The sequence below is a fragment of the Nicotiana tabacum genome, chromosome 13, assembly GCF_000715075.1.
Source record: "Nicotiana tabacum cultivar K326 chromosome 13, ASM71507v2, whole genome shotgun sequence".
NCBI classification, from domain to species: Eukaryota; Viridiplantae; Streptophyta; class Magnoliopsida; order Solanales; family Solanaceae; genus Nicotiana; species Nicotiana tabacum.
The window spans coordinates 5,010,272-5,035,830 of NC_134092.1; the positions used below are offsets into that span (position 1 = coordinate 5,010,272).

The 25,559-nt window shown below is 40.0% G+C and overlaps 1 pseudogene; it reads right to left on the reverse strand.

Moving 5' to 3' along the window:
- Nucleotides 1-21,349: 21,349 nt before the first annotated feature.
- On the reverse strand, nt 21,350-23,916 carry LOC107775598 (organic cation/carnitine transporter 3-like; annotated as a pseudogene).
- Between the last annotated feature and the right edge of the window lie 1,643 nt (nt 23,917-25,559).

Here is a 25,559-nt window from a genome sequence, read left to right on the forward strand (position 1 = left end):
CTTTTCAGGCCGGGGGAGGTGCTCAAACTCCCTTCGCCCGCATACTAGAGCAGGTGGTACAGGGATTCCAGACACCGGGGGAACCACTAGCCAAGCCGGTTGTAGCTGCTCAGGACTATGTGGTTCCTCTCATGCCTGATGTTGAGCAGCGTCCATTGGATAGGTTTGGAAGACTAGAGCCTCTATCTTTCAGTGGTACCAAGGGAGAGGATGCACAGGGCTTCTTGGACAGGTGTCAGATGATACTCTGTACAACAGGTATACTAGAGGACAGTAGGGTCTCATTCGCTACTTTTGAGTTCTCTGGGATGCCTTCAGTTGGTGGGAGGCTTACGAGAGGTATAGGCCGGTTGGCGCAACACCCCTTACATGGTAGCAGTTCTCCGGTCTATTCCAGGAGAAGTTTGTGCCACAGTCCTGCAGAGAGGAGCTGCGTAGGTAGTTTGAGCAACTTCACCATGGTGATATGTCTATGACGCAGTATGAGATGCGATTCTCGGAGTTGGCCCGTCATGCTATCTGGTTGGTTCCCACAGATAGGTAGAGGATTAGGAGGTTTATAGATGGCCTCACTTTTCAGCTGCGATAGCTTATGACCAGAGAGAGAGTGTCTGGCGCTACTTTTGATGATGTTGTCTACATTGCGCGTTAGATTGGGATGATTCGTAGTCAGGAGAGGGTTGAGAGGGAGGCCAAGAGGCCTCGTGGACAGGGTGGATTTTGCAGTGTTCCTTCTGGGGGCAGTTCCACCATGCCAGGGATCGTCTTTTCAGACATGCTCCGATGGCTCACCCAGTCCCCCATGGCACATCATCTCGCCATGGTTCACACAATTATTAGTAGGGCCATTCATCTCTCAACTCCCTTCGAGCTAAGAGTTTGTTCCGTGGTCCATCGGGTCAGGGCTCGTCTATGCCAGGTCCTTCTACCAGTTATCCCGGTACTCGAGGGACCTTTAAGTGAAAAGCAATAAAAAAGGGGGGAATTGCTATGAGTGTGGAGAGTTTGGCCACATCAGGAGACATTGTCCCCGCCTTATGGGAGGTCCAGATCTGTAGAGGATCCAGTATATGACATTAGCACCAATTTCTTCACCACCCGTTGAGCCAGCTCGGGGTGAAGCCCAGTCAGCTAGGGGTCTCCCGAGAAGGGGAAGGCCAATCAGGGGGTGACCAGGCCCGTTTCTATGCTCTTCTTTCTAGGCCAGATGCCATTGCTTTGGATGTTGTGATTACATGTATTGTCTCTGTATTATTTGACCCTGGTTCCACTTATTCATATGTGTCCTCGTATTTCTCTCATTATCTTATTATGCCCCGTGAGTCTCTAGTTTCATCTGTTCATGTATCCACTCTAGTAGGCGATACTATCATTGTGGACCGTGTATATCGGTCGTGTGTGGTGACTATTGGGAGTTTGGAGACCAGAGTATATTTCTTGTTGCTTAGTATGGTCGATTTCGATGTGATTTTTGGGTATGTATTGGTTGTCTCCATGTCAAGTTGTTCTAGATTATCACGCTAAGACCGTGACGTTGGCGATACCGGGATTGCTGAGGGTTGAGTGGAGCGGCTCTATAGACTATGTTCCCAGTAGAGTGATTTCATACTTGAAAGCTCAGTGGATGTTTGAGAATGTTGTCTATCTTATCTGGCCTTTATGAGGGATGTTAGTGTAGAGGCCCCTACTATTGGTTATGTTCCGATGGTACGAGATTTCTTGGATGTTTTTCCTGCAGACCTGTCGGGCATGCCGCCCGACAGGGATATTGATTTCGGTATTGATTTGGTGTCGGGCACTCATCCCATTTTTATTCCACCGTATCGTATGGCACAGGCTGAGTTGAAGGAGTTGAAGGAACAACTTTAGGAACTCCTTGATAGGGGGTTTATTCGGCCTAGCGTGTCACCTTGGGGTGCACCAATTCTATTTGGGAAGAAGAAGGATGGTACTATAAGAATGTACATTGATTATAGAAGGTTGAACAAGGTCACAATCAAGAACAAATATCCTTTGCCATGTATTGATGATTTATTTGACCAACTTCTGGGAGCAATGGTGTTCTCTAAGATTGATTTGAGGTCAGGGTATCACCAGCTGAAGATTCGAGACTCAGATATTCCTAAGACAACATTCAGGACCCGATATGGCCATTACGAGTTCCTTATAATGTCTTTTGGGCTGACCAATGCCCCATCAACGTTCATGCATCTGATGAATAGTGTGTTTTAGCCTTATTTTGACTCGTTCATCATTGTATTCATTGATGATATCCTGGTGCACTTTCGTAGCCGGGAGGAGCACTCCCAATATCTGAGGATTGTGTTACAACGGTTGGGGGAGGAGAAGCTTTATGCAAAGTTCTTCAAGTGTGAGTTTTGGCTCGGTTCAGTGGAGTTCTTGGGGCACGTGGTGTCCAGCGAGGGTATTCAAGTGGATATGAAAAAGATAGAAGTGGTGCAGAGTTGGCCTAGACCGTCCTCAGCCATGTAGATTCGGCGTTTTCTTGGGTTGGCGGGCTATTACCGTCGTTTTGATGAGGTTTTCTCATCTATTGCATCACCCTTGACAAAATTAACCCAGAAGGGTGCCCCATTCAGGTGGTCGGATGAGTGCGAGTAGAGCTTTCAGAACCTCAAGACTTCCTTGACCACGACTCTAGTTCTAGTTCTGCCATTAGCTTCTGGTTCCTACTGAGAGTATTGTGATGCCTCGCGGATCAGTATTGGGTGTGTTCTAATGCAGGAGGGTAGAGTGATTGCTTATGCTTCGCTCCAGTTGAAGACCCATGAGAAGAACTATCATGTCCATGATCTTGAGTTAGCAGTTATTGTTCACGTCTTGAAGATTTGGTGGCACTATTTGTACGGGGTCCATTGTGAGATTTTCACTAATCATCGGAGTTTGCAACATTTGTTCAAACAAAAGGATCTTAACTTGCGTCAGCAGAGAGTTTGGGGAACTTAGCATATCTTCGAGCAGCAGAGAGGCCATTGGCATTGGATGTTCAGGCCTTAGCCAACCAGTTAGTTAGATTGGATATTTCTGAGTCGAGTCGAGTATTGGTTTGTGTGGTCTCTCGGTCTTCTCTTTATGATCGTATCAGGGAGCGTCAATATGATGACCCACATCTGCTTGTCCTTAAGTACATGGTTCAGCACGGTGATGCTAGGGAAGTCACTATTGGGGATGATGGTGCATTGAGGATGCTGGCAGGCTATGGGTGCCCAATGTAGATGGCTTGCGTGAGATGATTCTCCAGGAGGCTCACAGTTCACGATATTCTATTCATCCGGGTGCCGCAAAGATGTATCAGGACTTGAGGCTGCATTACTGGTGGAGGAGAATGAAGAAGGACATAGTGGAGTATATAGATCGGTGCATAGATTTCCAGCAGGTGAAGTATAAGCATCAGCGACCAGGTGGGTTGCTTCAAAAGTTAGAGATTCCCGAGTGGAAATGTGAGCGGATCACTATGGATTTCGTTGTTGGGCTTCCACTGACTCAACAGAAATTTGATGTAGTTTTGGTGATTGTAGACCGGCTGACCAAGTCAACTCATTTAATTCCTGTGATGACTACTTATTCTTCCGAGCAACTGGTTCGAGTGTATATCCGTGAGATCGTCAGGATTCATGGCGTGCCGCTATCTATCATTTCTGACCGGGGTACGCAGTTTACATCCCAGTTCTGGAGGGTCGTACAGCATGAGTTGTGTACTCGAGTGGAGTTGAGCACAATATTTCACCCTCATACGGACGGACAGTCCGAGCTCACTATTCATATATTAGAGGATATGCTTTATGCCTGTGTGATGGAGTTTGGGGGTTCGTGGGATTGGTTCTTGCCACTAGCGAAGTTTGCCTACAACAACAATTATCAGTCGAGCATCCAGATGGCACCGTGTGAGGCTCTGTATGGTAGGCGGTGTAGGTCTCCAATGGGTTAGTTCGAGCTGGGCGAGGCTAGATTATTGGGTACAGACTTGGTTCAGGATGCTCTAGAGAATGTTAAGGTGATTCAGGATAGACTACGCACAGCCCAATCCAGACAGAAGAGTTATGTGGATCAGAAGGTTCGCGATGTTGCATTAATGGTTGGAGAGTGGGTCTTTCTCCGGGTGTCACCCATGAAGGGTGTTGTGAGGTTCGTAAAGAAGGGCAAGATGAGCCCGAGGTTTATCTGTCCATTTGAGGTATTGCGACATGTTGGAAAGGTTGCTTATGAGCTTGTTTTCCCTCCCAGTCTAGCAGGAGTTCATCCGGTATTCCATGTTTCTATGCTCCGGAATAATCATGACGATCCGTCTCACGTGTTGGATTTCAGCTCAGTCCAATTGGACAAGGATTTATCTTATGTTGAGCAGCCGGTGGCGATCTTAGATAGGCAGGATCAAAAGCCGAGGTTGATAAATATTTCTTCTGGGAAGCGTCGGTGGAGGGGTCAGTCGGTCGAGGAGGTGACTTGGGAGATAGGCAGGATATGTACAGCCGTTATCCTCATCTTTTCAATACTTCATGTATGTCGCTATGCTCGTTCGAGGATGGTTGATTGTTTAAGAAGGGGAGGATGTAACGACCCGAACGATCGTTTTTAGTGTATTAGCCCTGATCCCCTATTTACTATTTTTCCCGTATCTATTTCTGCTTATGTGACTTGTCAGGAGGTCTTGTTTTTTGTTTTAGAGTGTTGTGGGATACTTAGTCCCTAAAATGGAAGCTTAAGTCTCAGGATTTTGACCGTAGTCGAAATTGGGTGAAGACGACTCCGGAATGGAGTTTTGTCGGTTTCGTTAACTCCTTTGGGTGATTTTGGACTTAGGAACGTGTCCGGATTGTGAATTTGAGGTCTGTAGCTAATTTAGGCTTGAAATAGAGAAAGTCGTATTTTTGGGAAGTTTGACCGGGGACTTGACTTTTTGATATCGGGGTCGGATCTGATTCCGGAAGTTAGCGTAGGTCCATAATGTTGAATATTACTTGTGTGAAAAATTTGAGGTCAATCAGACGTGGTTTGATAGGTTTCAGCATCGTTTGTGGAATTCGGAAGTTTAGAAGTTCTTTAGGCTTGAATCCGGGTGTAATTGGTGTTTTGATGTTATTTTGAGTGATTCGAAGGTTCGACTTAGTTCGCATGGGATTATATGACTTGTTGGTATGTTTGGTTGAGGTTTCGGATGCCCATCAGAAGGAAATTTGAACTTAGGCATTGCTGGTGTTTTTGGTAGTGTTTTGGTGTTTCGCACCTGCGGTGCCGTAGAAGCGAAGAGGAGGACACAGATGCGGGGGAGGCTGGGTTGGACTGGAAGAGCAGGTGCGAGGTTAGGAGCGCATCTGCGAAACCACAGATGCGGAAAGGGATGCGCATATGCGGAAAATGGCCTGAGTGGAAAGATTCGTAGAAGCGGGCAGGGCCCGCAGGTGCGCACCCGCATGTGAGAATGAGTGATCGCAGATGCGAAATCTGTGAGCATAAGTGGGATCCGCACCTGCGATGGAATTTTCGCAAGTGCGGTGTCGCAGATGCAACAGAAGGTCTGCAGGTGCGAAAGTACTAGGCAGAAAAATGGGATTTTGAGGGCTTGATTCCCATTTCAATTTTGGGACTTTGAGAGCTCGGTGTGAGGCGATATTTCGAGGTTTCTTCAATAAGATTGTTGGGGTAAGTGATTCTAACTCGGGTTGGACTATATTTCATGAATCTATTGCTCTTTTCATCATCTAATTATGGATTTGACTGGTAAATTTGGGGGTTTGGAAGGTGATTTCAGGTTGGATTTGAGTAATTATTGTATGGTTCGACTCGTGGGTGGGTGGATGGATGTTCCTATTTTGTGACTTTTGTCGGATTTCGAGACGTGGACCCGGGGGCCGACTTGAGCCTATTTCGGATTTTGGCTTATGATTCTGTGTTTTTCTTATGCGATTGATTCTTTTAGCTTATATTAATTAAATCGTACTGCTTGTGATTATATTCGGAGCATTTGGAGATTGATTCGAGGGGAAAAGGCATTGCAAAGTAGGATTTTGCGCGTTTGAGATAAGTAACAGTCTTAAATATGGTTTTGAGGGTATAAAACCCCGAGAATTGGTATGATATGAGTGTTTGGAGGTGACACTCATGCTAGGTGACGGGCGTGTGAGCATGCACCGTGAGAGATTGTCACTTGGTCCGTCCCCTGAGACTAAAAAGTCGAATAGCCATTGTTATTACTTGTCTTTGAACAATTGACTGCCTTTCATGTTAGAAACCATGCTTAGGCCATATGATATCATTGTTGCGACCCGCAACAGTCGTATACTTGTTGAATTGACTGCTAATTGTTGTCTTGTACTTAGTCATAGTCTTACTTGTGCATTATATCTCTGTTCCCTGTAATCTCTTGTTGATACTTGTTGTATTCTCTGTTTGGGATGATTATTATGATATTCTGTGATCCCGAGGGGCTGAAGAGATTTGTGACTGAGATAGGGCCTGAGTGCCGAGCTGTGAACTATGTGAGGGTATATGGATCGGGTTGCACGCCGTAACGAGCCTTATGGCTATTTATGGACTGTAGATCGGGTTGCACGCAGCAACGAGCCTTTTGGCTACCGATATGTTTAGTTCGGGCTGCACGCCACAGTGATATAGCACTTGGGATGGAAGGAGCCCATTCGGAGTCTGCGTGAGCGCATGTACCTATTGAGAGTGTGTATTGAGGGTTGAGAACCGAGAGTATGAGCTGTTGAGATGAGCTGAGTGACTGCTGCCTTGAGAGGCTGTACTTGCTTTTATTTATTGATGTACTTATGTTGTTATATATTGTTATTGTGAAATTTCGGGAAGATCCATATCTGCTTTACTTGAGCTCGAGCTGATTTGACTTATACCACCGGATTTGAAAGCATGTTCACTATTTACTGAAAACTTTTAAAATGATATATATATTTATAGCTCGGTACTGCTTCTGAGTTCCTTATTTAATTATGTTACTTGCTGAGTTGGTTGTACTCATGCTACATGCTGCACTTCATATGTAGATCCATGTGTGTACGGTTCTAACAGTCGTTGAGTTCGTGCGTGAGCTGATTATCGGAGACTTATGAGGTAGTTGCCGGCGTCCGCAGTCCTTGTTTCTCCTTCATATTATCTTTCTCTCTTGTATTGGCGTTCAACACAGACTGTAGTAGACTCTGTTTCTAGATTGGTTGTTTGATGCTCATGACTTAGTGACACCCCGATGTCGGGCTATCATTCCGCACTTGTATTTTTGTTTTTTGGGTTTTTACCCCGTTATTATGTGAATCTTCAGTTAATTTAATTGCTTTAGCTCACTTCTGATATATATTGAAAGCATATTGAGAATGTCGGCTTTCCTAGTTCCACGATAAGAGCCATCACGATGGGTTAGGTTTTGGGTCGTGACAAATGTGATCTGGTAGGTCCAACTATAGCACTGGTCTCAGGTCCTGCACAAAAAGTGCAGCAAGTGTAGCATGAGTACGTAAACAACATGTACCCAGTAAGTATCAAGCCTAATCTCAAAGAAGTTGTGACGAGAGATTGACTTTGACACTCACTATGGGTCAATAATATTACAATAGAATATATTTAATTAAACATGATTTTTAGGTGAATAACAATAATATTATTAACAAGAAGAAATAATTAATTTCTTAAATTTCAATAATTTCCAATTTATCAATTAGCTTCACGAGCTGCAATTAAACTATCAAGGTATCGTGTAATCATTATTATTAGGCATGATTTATGTCGAGGTCGTACGGCCCGATCCAGAGTGTCGTGTACACTGCCGAGGGATGTGGAATGCGATCCATAGATGCATCTATACTGCCGAGGCGTTCGGCCCGCTCCACAAGAAAGGAGGACATTTTCTTATGAACCTCCGAAATGAGAAGTTATTATAATATTAACATGTAGGATGTTAAATCTCTATTAACATGTAACGACCCGACTTTTCATTTTAAGCATTTACTCCATGTTCAGTGACTTAATCACTCGAGCATCTTCACAATATGTATTATGACCCGCGAGTGCGGTCGAATTTGATTTGCGGAAGATTCAAAATTTAATTAAAAGAAGAATCCTTACTTAGAAGCTTAAATGGAAAAAGTTGACTCTTGAGCAAACGACTCCGGAATGGAATTTTGATTATGTCAATAGCTTTGTATGGTGATTATGGACTTAGGAGCGTGTCTGAAAAATTATTTGGAGGTCTGTAGAAGAATTTGGCTTGAAATGGCGAAAGATGAATTTTTGGAAAGTTTGACCGGGGGGTTGACTATTTGATATCGGGGTCGGAATCCGATTCTGGAAATTTGAATAGCTTTGTTATGCCATTTATGACTTATGTGCAAAATTTGAAGTCATTTCGGATTGATTTTATGTGTTTCAGCACAAGATATAGAATTTGAAAGTTCAAAGTTAATAGATTTTGATTTGAGGTGTCGTTTTGATATTTTTTGATGTGAATTGAGAATTTGACTAAGTTTGAATGATGTATTAAGACTTGTTGGTAGGTTTGGTTGAGGTCCCAAAGGGCTCGGGCGTGTTTCAGATTGATTTCGTACCATTTTCCCCTCATTTTCCACTACTGTAATTTGCTGGTATCTGGTGCCTCAAATCTTTCATCGCATTCACAAGGAATGGGTAACGAATGCGTAGTGTATTTTGATGGCAGTAGTATTTTCTTCATCGCGTTCGCGAATATTGGACTGCGTTCGTGAATATTGGATCACGTTCGTGTAGAGTTGGGGCAAGTCTTCTTCGCGTTCGCGTACGAGTGATCGCGTTCGCGAAAAGGACCTGAGAAGCTGGCAAAATTTACTATTCGTGTTCGCGAAGATGAGGACGCGTTCGCGAAGGGTGGACAGGGTTTGAATCGTGAATGCGAGATGTATTCCATGTTCGCGAAGAAGAAAGGAAGCAGCTGGGGACCATAGGCGTTTGACCTTCGCGTGGTGTGTGTCGCGTTCGCGAAGTGAGGGGACAACAAACCTTCACGTTCTCGAGGCTTGTATCGTATTTGCTAAGGGTTAATTCTGGGTAGTCGAGGTTGTGCTTCACGAACGCAAATCAATGGTCGCGAACGCGAAAAAGGCACATCTGGGCAGAATTAAAAGTCCCAAAAACGGGTTTGAGTGCATAACACAAAATCAAATTGGGAGCTCGATAGAAGGCGATCTTTTGAGAGATTCTTGCGTGGGTGTTTGGGGTAAGTGATCCTTATCTAGTTTCGATTAATTTCCATGATTATGCCTTTGAATCCATCATTTAATTCGGATTTAAATGATTAAAAAATTAAGATTTTTGTAAAATCTTCCAAAAATGAAAATTTAAGATTTGGAGGTCGAGTTGTTATTGGAATTCGATAAAATTGGTATGGTTGAACTCGAATCGGAATGGGTATTCGGATTTCATAAAGATTATATCGGGTTCCGAAGGACGGGCCCCGCGTTTACTTTTGTTTACTTTTTGAAATAAATTTTTAAAGTCGACGTATTATTATCCGTAATTATTTCCGGTGAATTTTAATGAAGTTATACAATTAATTTGGATAGATTTGAGCAGTCCGGAGGTCAATTCAACCAAGAAGGCAATTTTGGAATATCGACATAACTTAAAAAAGGTATGTGTCTTGCTTAACCTCGAGTGGGGGAATTACCCCTTAGGCATCGAGTCTTATATGCCATTTGTGAAATGTGAAAAGCCGTGTACGCGAGGTGACGAGTATGTACTCGGGCTTATATGTGCAAAAATCATTGAGTTAAAGTCTTGGGCAAATTATGTAGTAATTTGGATAATTGTTAGTATTTATTAAATTATCTATTTGCCATGCCTAAATCCTTGTTGTTGAATTTATTTTTATATGACAATTTGATGTGATTATTACTTGAAAATTTATGTAATTTGTGAGTATTCTTGGTTTGATATTTATTGGAATTTAATTTCAATATGAATTTTTCCTATGCAAATAATTAATAAAGCAAGTTTAAAAAGAAGTGTTAATATAATTATCTACGTTTGGATTAATGAAGGCTTTGCTTTATGTTGAGTAATTTCTATCTCTGTTGATTGTTTTGGGGGTATTATACACATTGTGTGGGGCCTTCGACTATTTGTTGTGAAATTAATTAATTTGGTTGTATCTTTGGAATTTTGGTTGTGGCCATTGGGCAAATTGTGATATGAATTGATTTTATTATATTGCCGTGATAATTTCCCGTGTAAATTATTGTGTTATGTGACTTATTATTTTGGGGAGATAAGGGTAGCATTTCACTGTTGTTGTGTTTATTGGAATATTGTATAGGCGGAGCGATAAAGGTGGCTATAAGAGCGATAATGGTGGCTATTGATATTGTCTGGACGGAGCGATAAGGGTGGCTATAGGAGCGATAAGGGTGGCAATAGGAGCGATAATGATGGCTATTTTCAGGGACGATATATGATGATGTGGATTTGTGATGTTGATGATTTTCATGTGATATTGTGATTTTCTTGTGTTTATTTTTATACCTTGTGCAATTTGTCTTGTTGTTGGTAAGTTGATAACAATCTGATTTATGTTAAAATTGAGAGCCTGTGGCTATTGACAGTGGGATTATAAAATAAAATATGGGCACGATGTGCCGTGAGTAAATAATAAAAATATTGGCACGTGAATTGTCTGTGCAGTTGTGATATGAAATATGAGCACAGGGTGTTGTGATTAAATGATAATAATATTGGCACGTGAACTGTCTGTGTAGCTAAGATATGAAAAGTGGGCATGAGGTGACGGGGAAATATGATGATTTAATTATGGGCACGAAGTGCCGTGAAAATATGAAAATGGGCTGAGACCCGTGTTTACGAAAAAATATGAAAATGGGCTGAGACCCGTATTTTTATGATTATGAAATGAGGTGTCACATGATGACTTTTTAATTGAAAGAATTATATTCAAAATATTTATTTGGAAGGATTTTTATTCAAAAAGAATTATATGAAAGAATTGTATTTGAACGATATTTATTTGAGGAAATTATATTTGAAGACATTTATTGAAAGAATTTTAAATTCGAAAGATGTTTATTTGAGGAAATTATATTTGAAAAAGAGTTTTATTCATAAGAATTATGTGTGAAAGATATTTAATTGAAGAACTTGATTTAACTGGGTGTAATTGTATTTATCAATTGTTGAACGATATTAATGGTGATTTTATTGTTTTACTATGCATATCACTGGTTGTTTTATTTTGCCCTTATTGTTATTTGTTTCCTATTATTTTGTATATTATATTACACAGGTTATTCGACTAGTGAGTGTCTTGATTGTACCTCATCTCTACTCCACTGAGGTTAGTCTTGATACTTACTAGATACCGACCGTGGCGTACTCATACTACACTTCTGCATATTTTGTGTAGAGCCAGGTATTGGAGATATCGAACTTAGGTAGAGTTTAAGCGAGATCATACGGATTCAAGGTAGAGCTGCTTGGTCGTCGCAGTCCATTGGAGTCTTTTCATTTCATTGTACTGCTAATTTTTAATCAAACAGTATTATATATTCGGTCTTCGTGATCATCCCACGTATTCAGTTAGAGTTCGTGACTCAGTACTACCAGTCTTGGGAGGTTGTATATTCATATTTGTTCCGTTATTAATTTTGATTACTTATTCATATTTTTAAAAAAAATGTAATTGAAATCGGTGCCATCACGACGCCTGTGGTGGGATTTTGGGTCGTGACATAATAATTCAATAATTTACACAAATTCACGTATTTGAAGTTTTGATCTTTTACTATTTCATCTAACAATTTACAATATAATTCCAGTAATTTAATTAAATAAAAGGAGCAATTATCGTACGTAATTCATCATTTGAGTCCTAAACTACCCGGACATAGCATTATTAGTAGCTACGCACAGACTCTCATTACCTCGTGCGTACGTAGCCCCCACAATTAGCAACAATTATTATTTTAAATCACATATGGGGTAAATTCCCTCTTACAAGGTTAGACAAGAGACTTACCTTGTCTCAAAGCCCACTTCCGATCACGATATCGTGTAAAAATTCCAATTTGGTGCCGAAAAATCCGAAACTATCCAAATATTATATAAAATAATTAATACATGCTTAATAATTCAATATTAGACTATTAAATAAATTACCCTACCCAAAATGATAAAATTTCTAAAATTCACCCCGGGCCCACATGCCTGGATTCCGGAAATTCTCGGAGGAAATCGTTACCCATACTTTCAAGAACTCAAATATACAATTTTCATCCAATACCATAACCATTTTCGTGGTAAAAATCTCATTTTTATAAAAATCTAGATTTTTCCTCTAACCCTTGATTTCCATCATTTACAGGTTATAATCTACCATAATCTATGTATTTAACTCAAAGTGTGTAGAATTAACTTACCTTCAAGTTGCTAGTTGAAATCCCCTCTCAAAAAGCTCCAAAATTGCCCAAGCATGGAAGAAATGGGGTTAAAAATGGTGAAATCCCATTTTTAAGACATTATGTCTAGTACAATGAACCGCTTCTTCGCGAACACGGTCAGTGCCTCGCGTTCGCGAAGGCAAAATTTCCTAACCTTAAAAATACCCTTCGCGAACGCGACAGGGGTCTCGCTATAACGACTCGACCGGTCGTTTTGAGAGTATTAGCACCGATCCCCCATTTACTGCTTCCCTCGTACCTCTTTCTGCTTATGTGACTTGCCGGGAGGTTATATTTTGATTTTTGGGGTGTTTTGGGACACATTAGTCTTAGGATTTTGTTTGTAGTCGGAACTGTGTTAAGACAACTCCGGAATGGAGTTTTGTTGATTCCGTTAGCTCCGTTGAGTAATTTTGGACTTAGGGGCATGTCCGGACTGTGAATTGGAGGTCAAACGGACGTGGTTTGATAGTTTTCAGCATCAGATGTAGAAAATTTGAAGTTTCAAGTTCTTTATGTTTGGATTCGAGGGTGATTCTTGTTTTAGCGTTGTTTGATTTGATTTGAAGGCTCGACTAAGTTTGTATGATATTTTTGGACCTGTTGGTATATTTGGTTGAGGTCCCGGGGCTTCGGGTGTGTGTTCGGGATGAGTTTTGAGCGAGTCCGGGCATTTCAGCACTCTAATGAAGTTCTGAAATGTTTGAAGTGCAGATCGCACAATTCCATGTGCTAAGGCACATTTTTGAGTGCTGTAGCAGATGAAAAAGAGCTGCAGCAGACGAAAAAGTGCGGACCGCAGAAGAAAAGTGCGGATCGCACAATTTTGTCTTCGGCTGCATTTCTGGTGATTTCCGCAGGTTCACATGTCCGACTTCAGAATCTTATATCTTTTGATCTACAAGGAATTTGGCGATGATCAAAAATGAAAGTTGTAGCCCTTCGTGTCTAGTTTTCATAAAAGTAAAGAAATAATCATTTGGCCATCTGTAGAGAAAGTTATGGCCAATTTACTAAAGATTGGTAGTGGAGAGGTTGTGAAGTGCGGCCGCACAATTTTTGTACAACCGCAGAAGCTAGGATGTGCGACTGCACTTGGAATTTCGTGGACCGCACATTGTGAGGTCAGATTGGGTACTATATAACCGAGGTTTAGGGTATTATTTCAGTTTTTGACTTTGGGAGCTCGGTTGGAGACGATGTTTCATGAGATTTTTAAGAAATTCATCGGAGTAAGTGTTTCTAACTCGGATTTGGTTAATATACATGAAAATATCATTGATTTCATCATTTAATTAGTACTTTGAGATGGAAATTTGGGAAAAATTTATAGAAACTTCATAAACTATAAATTGGGGATTTGAAGGTCGAGTTGTGATCGAAATTGGCTAATTTTGGTACAGTTGGACTAGTGAGTGAATGAGTTGCTTGATAAGGGCTTCATTCGTCCCAGTGTGTCATCTTGGGGTGCTCCTGTCTTATTTGTGAAGAAAAAGGATGGTTCTGTGCATATGAACATTGATTATCGCCAGCTGAACAAAGTTATAGTGAAGAATAGGTGTCTGTTGCCTCGTATTGATGACTTATTTGATAAGTTACAGGGTGCCAGAGTATTTTCCAAGATTGACTTACGTTCAGGATATCATCAGTTGAAGATACCGGAGCCAGATATCCCGAAGACTGCTTTAATGACTCGGTATGGTCACTACGAGTTCCTTGTGATGTCTTTTGGGCTGACCAATGCCCCATCAACATTTATGCACTTGATGTACAGTGTGTTCCGGCCCTATCTTGACTCATTTGTCATTGTGTTTATTGATGACATTCTAGTGTTCTCCCGAACTCAGGAGGATCATGAGCAACACCTAAGGACTGCGCTTCAGACCTTGAAAGAAACAAAGTTATATGCAAAATTTTCAAAGTGTGAGTTTCGGCTAGACTCAGTGGCATTCTTGGGTCATATAGTACAGAGTGATGGGTTCTAGGTGGATCCAAAGAAGATCGAAGTAGTGCAAAGTTGGCCCAGACCGTCCTCAGCTACGGAGATTCGGATTTTTCTTGGTTTGGCGGGGTATTACCGTTGATTTGTAGAGGGGATCTATTGCAGCAACTATGACCAGGCTTACCCAGAAAGGTGTTCCATTCAGGTGGACAGAGGAGTGTGAGGAGAGCTTTCAGAAGCTCAAGACAGCTTTGACTATATCCCCAGTATTTGTATTGCCTACAGGTTCGGGGTCTTATACTGTATATTATGATGCGTCGTGGGTTGGTCTCGGCACGGTGTTGATGCAGGACGGTAGGGTAATTGCCTACGCGTCCAGACAACTGAAGGTGCATGAAAATAACTATCATATCCACGGCCTTGAGTTAGCAGTAATTGTTCATGCCTTGAAGATTTGGCGGCACTATTTGTACGGTGTCCCTTATGAAATTTACACCGATCATCGGAGTTTGTAGCATCTTTTCAAGCAATAGGATCTTAACTTGCGTCATCGGAGGTGATTGGAGCTGCTTAAGGATTATGATATCACCATTTTGTACCATCCCGGGAAGGCCAGTGTAGTGGCCGAAGCTTTGAGTCGCCGGGCAAAGAGTTTGGGGAGGTTAGCATATCTACCAGCAGCAGAGAGGCCCATGGCGTTGGGCGTTCAGGCCTTAGTCAGCCCGTTTGTGAGATTGGATATTTTTGAGCTGAGTCGAGTATTGGCATGTGTGGTCTCTCGGTCTTCTCTTTATTATCGTATTAGGGAGCATCAGTATGATGACCCCAATCTACTTGTCCTTAAGGACACGGTCCAGCACGGTGATGCTAAGGAGGTCACTATTGGAGATGATGGTGCATTGAGGATGCAGGGCGGGATATGTGTGCCCAATATAGATGGTTTGCGTGAGTTGATTCTCTAGGAGGCTCACAGTTCACGATAATCTATTCATCTGGGTGCCGCAAATATGTATCAGGACTTGAGACAACATTACTGGTGGAGGATAATGAAGAACGACATAGTGGAATATGTAGCTCCATGTCTGAATTGCCAGCAGGTAAATTATGAGCATCAGCGGCCAGGTGGATTGCTTCAGAAGTTATAGATTCTGGAGTAAAAATGGGAGCGGATCACGATGGATTTTGTTGTTGGGCTTCCACGGACTCAACGGAAGTTTGATGCACTTTGGGTGATTGTAGATAGGCTGACCAAGTCATCTCATTTCATTCATGTGATGACTACCTATTCTTTCAATCAGTTGGCTCGAATTTATATCTGTGAGATTGTCAGGCTTCATGGAGTACCGGTATCTATCATCTCTGACGGAGGTATGCAGTTTACATCACGGTTCTGGAGAGCTGTGCAGCAGGAGTTGGGTACTCGGGTTGAGTTGAGCATAACATTACACCCTCAGGCGGACAGACAGTTCGAGTGCACTAATTAGATACTAGAGGATATGCTCCGTGCTTGTGGGATAGATTTTGGGGGTGCTTGGGACCAGTTCTTGCCACTTGCGGAGTTTGCTTACAACAACAGTTATCAGTCGAGCATTCAGATGGCACCATATAAGGCCTTATATGGGATACAGTGCCGATCTCAGTAGGTTGGTTCGAGCCGGGTGAGGCTAGATTATTAGGTACAGACTTGGTTCAGGATACTTTGGAGAAGGTTAAGGTAATTCAGGATCGACTTCGCTCAGCCCAGTCCAGACAAAAGAATTAAGCAGATCGGAAGAGCGTTATGAGGTTCGTGAAGAAGGGCAAGATGAGCCCAAGGTTCATTGGTCCCTTTGAGATGTTGCGGAGAGTTAGGGAGGTTGCTTATGAGCTTGCCTTACCTCCCAGTCTAGTAAGAGTTCATCCGGTATACCATGTAATGTATCATGGAGATCCGTCTCATGTGTTGGATTTCAGCTCAGTCTAGTTGGACTAGGATATATCTTATGTTGAGGAACCAATGGCTATTTTGGACAGGTAGGTCAGAAAGCTAAGGTCAAAGAATATTTCTTCCGTAAAGGTTCAATGGAGGGGACAATCGGTCGAGGAGGAGACTTGGGAGACCGAGCATGATATGCGCAGCCGTTATCCTCATCTTTTCACCACTTCAGGTATGTCTCTATACTCGTTCGAGGACGAACAATTATTTTAAGAGGGGAAGGATGTAACGACCCGGCCGGTCATTTTGAGAGTATTAGCCCTGATCCCACATTTACTGCTTTTCCCGTACCTCTTTCTGCTTATGTGACTTGCCGGGAGGTATTGTTTTGGTTTTTGGGGTGTTTTGGGACACTTAGTCCCTAAACGGAAGCTTATGTCTTAGGATTTTGACCGTAGTCGGAACTGCATGAAGACGACTCTGGAATGGAGTTTCGTCAGTTCTGTTAGCTTCGTTGAGTGATTTTAGACTTGGGGGCGTGTCCGGACTGTGAATTGGAGGTCTGTAGCTAATTTAGGCTTGTAATGGAGAAAAGTTAATTTTTTTGAGATTTTGACCGGAAGAGGACTTTTTGATAACAGGGTTCGATTCCGATTCCGGAAGTTGTAGTAGGCCCTTAATGTTGAATATGACTTGTGTGCAAAATATGAGGTCAAACGGACGTGGTTTGATAGATTTCGGCATCAGATGTAGAAATTTGAAGTTTAAAGTTCTTTAAGTTTGGATTGAAGTTTCGGGGTGAGTTGTGAGCAAGTCCGGGCATGTCGGCACTCTTAGGTTGTTCTGGAACGTTGGAAGTGCAGATCGCACAATTCCATGTGCTGAGGCACATTTTTGAGTGATGTAGCAGATGAAAAAGTGTTGCAGGAGACTAAAAAGTGCGGATCGCAGAAGAAAAGTGCGGACCACACAATTTTGTTTGCGGCCGCACTTCTGGTGATTTCCGCAGGTTCGCTTGTCCGACTTCGGAAGCTTATATTATTTGATCTACAAGGAATTTGGAGATGATTCAAAAACAAAAGTTGTAGTCCTTCGTGTCTAGTTTCCATAATGAGAAAGAAATCATCATTTGGCCATCTGTAGAGAAAGTTATGGCCAATTTACTAAAGATTGGTAGTGGAGAGGTTGTGAAGTGCGGCCGCACAATATTTGTGCGATCGCACTTGGAATTTTACGGATCACATATTGTGAGGTCAGATTGGGTACTATATAACCGAGTTTTAGGGTATTATTTCATTTTTTGACTTTCGGAGATCGGTTTGAGACGATATTTCGTGGGTTTTTCAAGAAATTCATCAGTGTAAGAGATTCTAACTCGGATTTGGTTAATATACATGAATATATCACTGATTTCATCATTTAATTAGTACTTTGAGATGGAAATTTGGAAAAAAATTATAGAAACTTCTTAAACTATAAGTTGGAGATTTGAAGGTCGAGTTGTGATCGAAATTGGCTAATTTTGGTACGGTTGGACTCGTGAGTGAATGGGTATTCATATTAGTGGAAAAAGCATTGTTACTGATTGATTTGAGCTTGGCTCGAGGTAAGTGGCTTTCCTAACCTTGTGTGGGGAAAATCCCCTTAGGATTTGTTATTGTTATGATATATGAGCTTCGTGTACGCGAGGTGACGAGAGCGTACACGAGCTATTTGTGGGAAAAACCTATTTTTTACTGAGTAATAGCCTGTTTTCATCTTATCTGAGTATACTAGTATGTGTAGTTATCCTGTTAGCCTAGAATAGCATGTCTACGTGTCTTAATTGCTTATTTGAACTCTTTGTAGCATGTTTAATAAATCCTGCTTCTTTTCTTGACTTGTACTTAATCTAAACTGTAGATTCTCTTGTTGTACCTATCATTTGAAATTTTCTGAGCTATGTATTTACTTTAGGACTACGGGACGGTATCCCGGGAGATTTTTTTGCATATTTACTTTTGATACTACGAGGCGGTAGCTCGAGAGTTCTCCCTCCACATTTACTTTTGAGACTACGAGGCGGTACCTCAGTAGTTCTCCCTACACATTTACTTTTGAGACTACGAGGCGGTACCTCGGGAGTTCTCTCTGCACATTTACTTTTGAGACTACGAGGCGGTACCTCGAAAGTTCTCCCTGCACATTTAATTTTGGGACTACGAGACGGTATCTCGGGAGATCCCCTATTGTTTATTTCCGCGTGTTGTACTGTTATTTCATTGTGTTTTCATTTGTGAAGTCTGATATCTTATTATACTATTATATTCGCATGCTTTACTTATTATATACTAGTGGGCCTGACCTGACCTCGTCACTACTCGACTGAGGTTAGGCTTGGCACTTACTGGGTACCATTATGGTGTACCCATATTACTCTTCTGCACATATTTTTGTGTGCACATTCAGGTTCACGTTATCAGCCGCATTGTCAGTGAGTCGAGACAATTTTGGAGACTTCAAGGTATATATGCTGCGTCCGCAGACCTCAGATTCTCTTTCTACTCTTCCCCATATCCATTATCTTCTATGTTTCTTTTGATAGACTCTGATGTATAAAGACACTAGATTTTCTTCTATAGTTTGTGATTCACGATATTCCGTATTTTGGGGAGACTTATTGTATTTTCCTTTGAAGTGTTAATGTATATGCCGAGCGGCATCTCACTTCCTTGTTTAAATTTCCTTATCAATTGTTAGTTTTCATGTTTTTCTTCTTTTATTCTACAAAATGTTAGGCTTACCTAGTCGTAGAGACTAGGTGCCGACACGACGTCATACAGAGGGAAATATGATCGTGACACTAGTGAACGTGAAGGCTTACTGGCCTGCCCTTCGCGAACGCGTAGGGAAATTTCACACTCGATCACAGTCCTCCTTTGTGAACACGTAAGCCTAAAATCCAGGGCTTCGCGAATGCATCGCCCTTCACGCGAATGCGAAGGCGAATTTCCCAGCTCCCATTTTCTTTCATTGCGAACGCGAGAGTCCTTCCGCATTCGCAAAGAGGGAAACCAGAACTTGAATGTCTGATTTTTCCAACTTAGCTCCGGGTGGTTCAAAACTCACTCGAGCACCGGGACCCCGTCCAAATGTATCAACAAGTCTTAAAACATAACACAGACTTGCTCGAACTCTCGAAACACGCAAATCAACAAACTAAGAATTGCACCCCAAAATCGAATTGGATCAAAATATGAAATTCAAGTTTCTAACTTCCTCCGAACGCGCCGAATCATACTTATACTACCTGGAATGACACCAAATTTTACGTGCAAGTCTTAAAAAATCATACGGAATTATTCCCAAACTTGAAATTTCAAACGGGCCTCGATTACTTCAAAACCTATTCTAAACCAAATTTAAAGAACCTAAAAACCTTTAAATAGTTGATTTTTACTATTAAGCGCCGAAACGCTCCCGGCTTATCTAAAATCCAATAAAAACATACACCCAAGTCCAAAATCATCATACGAATTAGAACCGTCAAATTTCGATTCTGGAGTCGTTTACTAAAAATGTTGACTGAAGTCAAACTTAGCATTTTAAGGCCAACTTAAGGAACCAAGTGTTCCGATTTAAACCCGAACACTTCCAATCTCGAACCAACCATCCTTGCAAGTCATAAATTAATAAAAGTATATACATAGAGTTTTATTTAGGGAAACGGGGTTCTAACAGTCAAAACGACCGGTTGGGTCGTTACAAATATGGCCATGAAATTATGCAAACCAAATCTTTAACAAAATAGCCATTAATGAAGCAAAATTACATAATATTTTTTACTTTTTTAACTGATAAATACTAATGCAAGTGAAATTATTTGTTAAGAAATTCGAATTTTTACTAGATGACTAAACCCACAAAGTTTCTAGGTTATAAGAATGAGAGAAACTAATAGAGGAAGGGATTTCACAGATCTTCGCACTGATGTCTGCCGTTGTCAACCACTGTTTGCTGTCGTCTTCAACCATTGTTTGCCGTCATCAGTTAGATACGTCAGTGGAAGAGAAAGTAGATAGGAAAAAGATAGAGAGAGTGAGAAATAACTGAAAGAAATTTGGGGAAATAGGTATCTGTTTTTTAATTTGGGTTTCCGACTATAGCTGTCGCAAAATGTCAAATATATATTTTTTTGTTTAAATTTTATATTTCCGATCGATGCAGTTAGTTTATTGGGTCAACATATTTTTTTGACTTTTCACTTTGCGACTGAATCGGTTGCAAATGTGAAAGCTGGAAATTCTCGTGTTGTTTTCCCATTGCTTTAGTCGGAATAACAGTCAATATTATTTTAGGAAAATATGCAATAAAATTAAAATTATTTTCCGACTACTGCAGTTGCAAATTTAGTTGCATTAGCGACCATTATATATTCAGTCTCAAATTTCGGTCAGAAATTAATATTTTTCTAGTAGTGATAAACGGTATGTTGCTATGATTTTCATCTCACTTCGTTGATTCGTGATCACCATGGCGGAGCCATCATAGGTGAAGGGTAGTCTAATGCACACTCTTTGCCGGAAAATTACATAGTGTACAGAGGTTAAATATATTCTCGCTCTTATTTGAAGAATTTTATACAATTGACAAGCATTTGTTCTCAGCATGTATCCTCTCTCTATCAAAATTATCTCTCAAATTATATGTCAAAGCATTTCTGTGAACTTTATCAAAATACAAAATAATAGAATCAAAATTTGAGATATTTACACACGAATAATGATGTTTTGACTATTGGCCTTTCTTTCTGAAGGTAACGTATCGTTCAACAAATAGCGCGGCAAATTCACTGGTCACTTGATACAAGTTGGAAGCGAGAAAATGAAAGGATAATATTGATACTTTGTAAGTAGTCTTCTTTAAGTTTATTTTTTGTCCAATCAAACGTCTTGACATAAAATGCTACGAAGGGATTAAAATATAGAAATAAAAGTGTGTTGATTGATATTTTTCATTACAACTGCACTCCACCTTCCAAAACAAGGAAAACTCTTTAAATAGAAAAACTAACAGTGTCATATTTTGAGATGGTATAATCTTTTATTGACAAATGTCAACTACAATAATCATTTTTTGGTTTCCCACCTACCGTCCCCGCAATGGAGCCGAACTAAATTTGGATTTATGCGAGAACCTTCCTAACAAAAGTAATTTTATACCAGAGATCGAACCCCAAATCTCTAATTAAGGATGAACAAATACTGCTACAATAATCATTAGCAAACAAATATTTGTACTCCTCTTCATCCATAGTATCACTCAATGTTCTGCCTTTAGTTTCTGGTAAACACAGCACAAACAAACCACAAATTCCAATACTCATTCCAAAAACTCCATAAGAAAACCATCTATTATTTCTCCCAAAAGCAACCAAAATTGGACTAAATGCACCCCCAAGAACCAATGCTTGTCTCACCATTGCCACTGCTGAATTCCTCACACAAGTTGGAAATAATTACACAGTGTAAATCAATAGTACATTAAAAGATGTACATGCACTAAAAAAAGAAACCAATTCAAACCCCATTTGTAATTCTTTTAAAGAATCATCTTTAACTATTGCACAACCTATGCTGCAAATTCCACTTAATATAGCAAATCCCAAAAGTGATTTTTTTCTTGTTAGTTTGCCAATAAGAAAGAATGTTACCATTGAAGCTGGCAATTCTGATAGTGCATTGAGTGTGACGCCTAAAGTATAGATTAAAAGGTAAATTTCCAACTCCTAGTGGCATACCATAGTAAACCAATCCAACACCAAAACCAATAAGCATAACTGATATTAGTCTCTTGAAAGCCCAATTCTTTTCTACCAACATCTTGATAGCTGAGTAGAGATTGATTGTGGACTCTGCGTTCTGTATAGGAGCGGAGCTACAGTTGTGGGTGCGGGTTCGGGTGAACCCAGTGACTTTTTTTCGGAATCTTGTATTTGTATTGAAATATTTACTAAATCTATATAAATATATACTGTCGAATCCAATAACAAAATGGGTCTTGGTTCAACGGTAAGGGCTGTGGGTTCGCTGGGAAAGATGGGAGTTTGATTCTCGTTGAAAGCAGTGTTTTATTTTAAAATTTAGAACTCACACACTTCGAATTTTAGCTCCGTCTCTTGGTTCTGCATTAGAAGTTTCAAAGATATTTACATAAATCAGACATGCTTTATGAATAAAATAATATGCAAACAAATGCTCCATAAAGTTCACAAGACATCCCGTGTTCACGCAAGATTGACATCAATTTTTTAGATTGGCTCCAAAACCCCCTTCTCATTTTAGATTGGTGTAGTCTTATAAAATTGCCTATCATAGAAACCCACCAAAGCTTTTTTAAGGCGAAATACATAGATGTACACTCAAAACTGGCATCATAATATTTTTTTAGACAACTTAACTATACTAGTGATCAAATAGACACATTTTTCACGGCAGAAGTGTGTCTCATTAGAAAAACATAAGAAACTAATGGACATTAAGTGCAACATATATAAGTTATCTTTACTTTAAAATATAATTTTCAAAAAAAATAAACAAAAATAATGTAACCTCATTTCTTTTCATTAAAGAAGAAAACAATACAAAAATTAAATTAAAAAGGGCAACCCGATGCACAAGGCATCTTGCGCTCACGCAAGGTCCGGGGAAGGACCGTACCCTAAGGAGTGTGAGGTAGACAACCTACCTCAATGCAAACATTAGTGGCTGCTTCCACGGCTCGAACCCGTCACCAATAGGCCACACGAAAATAATTTTACCGTTGCTCCAAGACTCCCTTTCAAACTACTTTGAGTAAATGTAGACCACATTAATGCGAAGTAATTAACTGACATTGTGTTCTTGATCTTCAAAATCAATGAAGGAGCCAAAGAAGCTTAAAGTTAAGCTACTTCTTGTTGTAATGCTTTTCAAAGTTAGGACAAATTCTTCTTTGTCTCCTCGTAAGTAAAGCCATCTTGGTGATTCACGAACAAAGAAATGAACCAATATTGAGTACAAGATTGTAGGAAGACAAGTCCAAAGGTATAAAACTCTCCAAGTAGAATCTCTATTCACAAAAGTTATAAGTGGTAAAGAAAGAAATCCAATAGTAAAACAAACAAAACCAATAATTCCAACTTGTCCACGCCATTGACTTCCCACTAATTCCGTTGACAAAACAAGTGCAGAAGTTCCTATTGTAGCTCTTCCAAAACCAGTTAAAAACCTTAAAAATGAATACATCCAAATATTTGTAGAAATTGATCTTATGGCTCCTGTAATAGACATAATAAAACATGATAAAACCAACATGTTTTTTCGACCAAGTTTTGCGTCAGCTAAGGTAGAAAGAAGGAAACCTCCGATAAGACAACCAATAAAAAACAAAGACGCCGGAAGGCCAGTGAGAAATGAACTCGCACCTATTAACGACAATTCAAAAACAGCCAACGTGTCGGTAAAGACACTAATGAATGTTTGTTGAGCATCGAAAACCCATGATAGAGATATGAGAATGGATTGTAAGAATTGTGCCCTTCCAAATTCTCCTATGTTATTGCTTTTTTTGGCTTCAGTAATGGTTCTGATTGGTCACTCATTTTTTTTTGTAATTTGCAAAAATTTCGACTTAATATGCTATACAATAATATAGAAGAAGTTTATATATGCAAAAACGATAGGACAGGACAAGGACCTAGTTGTATTTATTTTTTATTAATAATGTCAACTGGACTCAGTCGTCCAGCCATAAGCTTACCAAGAAATATTTTTAAAGTTAAATAAGATTTCAACTAGTTGCTCTGCTAGCCAATGTTAGGTTTCTTATTTTCGTATTATATGGAAACCTATGAGGTCAACTCTATGAGCTCGGATTTTGAGTGTCAACTTTTTTATTTTGATTGTGAATTCGGATATAGAATCTTTAAATTTTTTGAAACATAATTTATATACTTGGAAACTAAAGTAAAAAGTACAATAAGTCATAATAATTAATAATTTAATATATTTAAAAGGTATATAAAAAAATTGCGGCCAAAGAAAAACTTGATTGACTCTCAAAATTCGAACCCTGTCACATAAATTGGGGCCGAGGGAGTTGTATTTATTAGCTACTGACGTCTGAAACTCACTGGCAGAACTAAATTCGGATTCGCGTGGTTTAAAGGTCACTAAATAGGGTTTTAGCATTGACTATCAATGGTAATTTTATTCTAAAGGTCAAACCCGAGACCTTTAGTTAAGAAAAAAGTATTTTACTATTCACCACACCTTTTGGTAGTGAAACCTAAGAAGTTATAATTAAGAGAAAAAGATCACTCATCTTATCGATTAAGATATGGCCACTGAACGGCCATTTGAGCTATTGGGTTAGAAATTTAATATTTATACATATCTAATAGGTTTTCTATAATTGTACATCTGTCCCTGAGTTTTCGACTCATTACATATGTTCTTTTAGTTATAATTAAGCTCAATATTTCACTAGAGTATTATACATTTTACGTAAAGACGTAAGAGATCGGTAATTTAAAACACAAGAGATCTTTATATAGTCATTTTCATTCATATATAACTAGTATTTTGTACCATTTCTCTAAATTTGGTTACATTAAGATGTTAAACATTTAGCAAAATTGAATAGAGCACTTTCAAATTAAAATAATACATTGCCACATGAAATCTTAGCCATAACAAAGAAAGAAGAAAATGTGTGATAGAATATAAGGGTCCACCAAACTCTATAGAGAACCAGGTTCTCTATCAGTTCCACTAGAACACACGCACACATCAGTAAGTAGATGATAAGAGGAATTTTACGTGGAAAATTCCCAGCTCAACGGGATTAAAAACCACAACCTACCCTTGTAGGATTTGAACTTCACTACTGAGCAACTTTTAGATTACATCCTATGCAACCTAGGAATTAACCTCTTAATCCCTCACTAATTTGTAATACTCTATTACAAGCCACTTTGTAATAACTCTATTACAAAGACTTTACAACTCGACTAACTCTAGCCAAGACTCAAACACAAAGGTTTAAGGTTTACAAAGGGTTTCCTACAAAATACTTCTGAACAAGCTAAGTAGGAAATACAATTTAAGAACTATTACAAAGTTACAACTCAACTAAGGACATATAATGACTCGATGTGGGGAATTGGTCCGTAGTAGTGTTGTTCTTTGTTCTTGATGCACTTGAGAGTTGATTGCTTGATCATGAATGACCG